Source organism: Arachis hypogaea, chromosome 14, assembly GCF_003086295.3.
Source record: "Arachis hypogaea cultivar Tifrunner chromosome 14, arahy.Tifrunner.gnm2.J5K5, whole genome shotgun sequence".
NCBI lineage: Eukaryota > Viridiplantae > Streptophyta > Magnoliopsida > Fabales > Fabaceae > Arachis > Arachis hypogaea.
In genome coordinates, this window is record NC_092049.1 from 89,587,048 (window position 1) to 89,592,340 (window position 5,293).

The window sequence follows — 5,293 nt, forward strand, 5'->3', positions numbered from 1 at the left end:
GGGGAGGTTCATCTCCCCAAGTCTCATTACCAAATAAATTGGCATTCAGCTTCATGATTGCACCAAGGAACTTGGCAACTTGTTCTTCAGTGACATCCTCATTCTCTTCAGAAGAAGAATACTCATCAGAACTCATGAATGGCATAAGGAGGTTTAATGGAATCTCTATGGTCTCTAGATGAGCCTCAGAGTCCTTTGGTTCCTCAAAGGGATACTCCTTATTGATCATTGGACGTCCGAGGAGGTCTTCCTCCTTGGGATTCACGTCCTCCCCTTCCTCTCTAGGTTCGGCCGTGTTGACTATGTCAATGGCCTTGCACTCTTCTTTTGGATTTTCTTCTGTATTGCTTGGGAGAGCACTAGGAGGGGTTTCAGTGGTTTTCTTACTCAGCTGTCCCACTTGTGCCTCCAAATTTCTAATGGAGGACCTTGTTTCATTCATGAAACTCACAGTGGCCTTAGATAGATCAGAGACTAAGTTTGCTAAATTAGAGGTATTTTGTTCAGAGTTCTCTATCTGTTGCTAAGTGAATGATGGAAAAGGCTTGCTATTGCTAAACCTGTTTCTTCCACCATTATTAAAGCCTTGTTGAGGCTTTTGTTGATCCTTCCATGAGAGATTTGGGTGATTTCTCCATGAGGGATTATAGGTGTTTCCATATGGTTCACCCATGTAATTCACCTCTACTATTGCAGGGTTTTCAGGATCATAAGCTTCTTCTTCAGAAGATGCCTCTTGAGTACTGTTGGATGCAGCTTGCATTCCATTCAGACTCTGAGAAATCATATTGACTTGCTGAGTCAATATTTTATTCTGGGCCAATATGGCATTTAGAGTATCAATTTCAAGAACTCCCTTCTTCTGAGGCGTCCCATTACTCACAGGATTCCTCTCAGAAGTGTACATGAACTGGTTATTAGCAACCATGTCAACGAGTTCTTGAGCTTCTGCAGGCATTTTCTTTAGGTGAATGGATCCACCTACAGAAGTATCCAATGACATCTTAGCTAATTCAGACAGACCATCATAGAATATATCCAGGATGGTCCATTCTGAAAGCATGTCAGAAGGACACTTTTTGGTCATTTGCTTGTATCTCTCCCAAGCTTCATAGAGGGATTCACCTTCCTTCTGTCTGAAGGTTTGAACATCCACTCTAAACTTACTCAGCTTTTGAGGAGGAAAGAACTTGGCTAAGAAAGTCGTGACCAGCTTATCCCAAGAGTTCAGGCTATCTTTGGGTTGAGAGTCCAACCACACTCTAGCTCTGTCTCTTACAGCAAATGGGAAAAATATGAGCCTGTAGACTTCAGGATCTACTCCATTACTCTTAACAGTATCACAGATCTACAAGAATTCAGTTAAGAACTGAAAAGGATCTTCAGATGGAAGTCCATGAAACTTGCAGTTTTGTTGCATCAGATAAACTAATTGAGGTTTCAGCTCAAAATTGTTTGCTCCAATGGTAGGGATGGAGATGCTTCTTCCATGTAAATTGGAATTAGGTGCAGTAAAGTCACCAAGCATCCTCCTTGCATTATTATTATTTTCGGCTGCCATCTCCTCTTCCTGTTCGAAAATTTCTGTAAGGTTATCGCTGGATTGTTGTATTTTAGCTTCTCTTAGTTTCCTCTTCAGAGTCCTTTCAGGTTCAGGGTCTGCTTCAACAAGAATGTTCTTGTCCTTGCTCCTGCTCATATGAAAAAGAGGGAACAGAAAAATAATAATAATAGGGATCCTTTTTACCCAGGTATAGAGGTTCTCCTGTGTGAGTAGAAGAAGAAAAGAATGTAATGTAAAGAAGGGAAGAAGAGAAAATTCAAACACAGATGGCAGAGGGGGTTCGAATTTGGGTGAGATGAAGTGTTAGTAGATGAATAAATAAATAGAAGGAGATGAGAGAGAAGGAGGATTTTCGAAAATAAAATTTTGAAAAGGGGTTAGTGATTTTCGAAAATGAAATCAAATTAAAATTAAAAATTGAAACAATTAGTTAATTAAAAAGAATTTTTGAAAAAGAGGGAAGAGATTTTCGAAGATTAGAGAGAGAGAGTTAGTTAGGTAGTTTTGAAAAAGATAAGAAACAAACAAAAAGTCAATTAGTTAGTTGAAAAAGATTTGAAAATCAATTTTGAAAAGATAAGAAGATAAGAAGTTAGAAAAGATATTTGAAAATCAAATTTTTGAAAAAGATAAGATTTTAAAAAAAAGATATGATAGGAAGATATGATTAGAATTAGTTTTAAAAAAGATTTGATTTTTAAAATCATAATTAATGACTTGACTCACAAGAAATCACAAGATATGATTCTAGAATTTAAAGTTTGAATCTTTCTTAACAAGTAAGTAACAAACTCGAAATTTTTGAATCAAAACATTAATTGATGATGTGATTTTCAAAAATATGATATAAAATTAAGAAAAAGATTTTGAAAATATTTTGGAAAAGATTTTTGAAATTTTCGAAAATAAAAAAAATGGAGAAGATATGATTTTTGAAAAAGATTTGAAAAATATAAGATTTTTAAATTGAAAATTTGATTTGACTCATAAAAACAACTAGATTTTAAAAATTTTTGAAAAAGTCAATCCAAATTTTTGAAATTTATGAGTGAAAAAGGGAAAGATATTTTTTTTTGAATTTTGAATTTTTAATGATGAAAGAGAAAAACGTGAAAAAGACTCAATGCATGAAAATTTTGGATCAAAACAATGAATGCATGCAAGAATGCTATGAATATTATGATGAACATCAAGAACACTTTGAAGATCATGATGAACATCAAGAACATATTTTTGAAAATTTTTATATGCAAAGAAAACATGCAAGACACCAAACTTAGAAATCTTTCATGTTCAGACACTATGAATGCAAAAATGCACATGAAAAACAAGAAAAGGCACAAAACAAGAAAACATTAAGATCAAACAAGAAGATTTACCAAGAACAACTTGAAGATCATGAAGAACACCATGAATGCATGATTATTTTGAAAAATGCAAGATGAACATGCAATTGACACCAAACTTAAAATTTGACTCAAGACTCAAAAAAGAAACATGAAATATTTTTTATTTTTATGATTTTCTAAATTTTTTTTTAGATTTTTCGAAAATTAATGTGAAAAATAAAAATAAGGATTCCAAAATTTTTAATATGAATTCCAGGAATCTTGCATTCTTAGTCTAAATCTTCAATCCATGAATTAGACATGGCTCATTAGCCAGCCAAGCTTTCAGTGAAAGCTCCGGTCCAAAACACTAGACATGGCCAATGGCCAGCCAAGCTTCAGCATGTAACTCAGATATACTGCTCCTTAATTATCAAATTAACTTGCCTCTATGAAGATGGTTTGGAAGCCTCAGTCCAAAAGAATTTAGACATGGCTTTACAGCCAGCCAGGCTTCAACATGCTTCATGAAACACTAGAATTCATTCTTAAAAATTCTGAAGAACATAAATAAAATTTTTTTTTTCAAAAATTATACTAATAAAAACAAAAAGATTAAAATTAAAATAAAATTACCTAATCTGAGCAACAAGATGAGCCGTCAGTTGTCCAAACTCAAAACAATCCCCGGCAACGGCGCCAAATACTTGGTGCATGAAATTGTGATCCCTGGGCGAAATTGTCACTCGAACAATCCCCGGCAACGGCGCCAAAAACTTGGTGCACGAAAATTGTGATCCCTGGTAATGGCTCCAAAAACTTGGTGCTCTAATCTTAATTTATGATTTGTCACAACTTCGATACAACTAACCAGCAAGTGCACTGGGTCGTCCAAGTAATAAAACCTTACGTGAGTAAGGGTCGATCCCACGGAGATTACCGGTATGAAGCAAGCTATGGTCACCTTGTAAATCTCAGTCAGACGGATATCAAATGGTTATGGAGTTTTCGAAAATAAATAATAAATAAATAGAAAATAAAGATAGAAACACTTATGTAATTCTTTGGTGGGAATTTCAGATAAGCGTATAGAGATACTTTCGTTCTTCTGAACTTCTGCTTTCCTGCTGTCTTCATCCAATCAGTCCTACTCCTTTCCATAGCAAGCTTTATGTAAGGGCATCACCGTTGTCAATGGTTACATCCCATCCTCTTGTGAAAAAGGTCCAAATACTCTGTCACAGCATGGCTAATCATCTGAGGTTCTCGATCATACTGGAATAGGATTCACCCTCCTTTTGCGTCTGTCACTACGCCCAGCACTCGTGAGTTTGAAGTTTGTCACAGTCATTCAATCCCTGAATCCTACTCGGAATACCACAGACATGGTTTAGACTTTCCGGACTCTCATGAATGCCGCCTTCAATCTAGCTTATACCACGAAGATTCTGATTAAGAGATCCAAGAGATATTCATTCAATCTAAGGTGGAACGGAAGTGGTTGTCAGGCACGCGTTTGTGGGGGAATGATGATGATTGTCACGTTCATCACATTCATGTTGGAGTACGAATGAATATCTTAGAAGTGGAATAAGTTGAATTGAATAAAAAACAGTAGTACTTTGCATTAATTCATGAGGAACAGCAGAGCTCCACACCTTAATCTATGGAGTGTAGAAACTCTACCATTGAAAATACATAAGTGATGAAGGTTCAGGCATGGCCGAGAGGCCAGCCCCTAAACGTGATCAATATGATTCAAAGATGAACTAAAAATCATAAGATGTCTAATACAATAGTAAAAAGTCGTATTTATACTAAACTAGTTACTAGGGTTTACAGAAGTAAGTAATTGATGCATAAATCCACTTCTGGGGCCCACTTGGTGTGTGCTTGGGCTGAGATTGAAGTTTACACGTGCAGAGGCTTCTTCTGGAGTTGAACGCCAAGTTGTAACGTGTTTTTTCCGTTCAACTCTGGTTTGTGACGTGTTTCTGGCGTTTAACTCCAGACTGCAGCGTAGAACTGGCATTCAACGCTCTTTTGCATCGTCTAAACTCGGCCAAAGTATGGAGTATTATATATTGCTAGAAAGCCCTGGATGTCTACTTTCCAACACAATTGGAAGCGCGCCATTTTGAATTCTATAGCTCCAGAAAATATACTTTGAGTGCAGGGAGGTCAGAATCCAACAGCATCAGCAGTCCTTCTTCAACTTCTGAATATGATTTTTGCTCAAGTCCCTCAATTTTAGCCAGAAAATACCTGAAATCACAGAAAAATACAAAAACTCATAGTAAAGTCCAGAAATATGAATTTAACATAAAAACTAATAAAAACATCCCTAAAAGTAACTAGATCCTACTAAAAACATACTAAAAACAATGCCAAAAAGCGTATA

General features: G+C 35.9%; 1 non-coding gene across 1 annotated transcript; it reads left to right on the forward strand.

Moving 5' to 3' along the window:
- The first annotated feature begins 1,061 nt into the window (after window positions 1–1,061).
- Window positions 1,062–1,165, forward strand: LOC112745123 (small nucleolar RNA R71). The gene has a single exon (XR_003173068.1). It is a non-coding gene; the product is annotated as a small nucleolar RNA R71 (small nucleolar RNA).
- The last annotated feature ends 4,128 nt before the right edge of the window (window positions 1,166–5,293 follow it).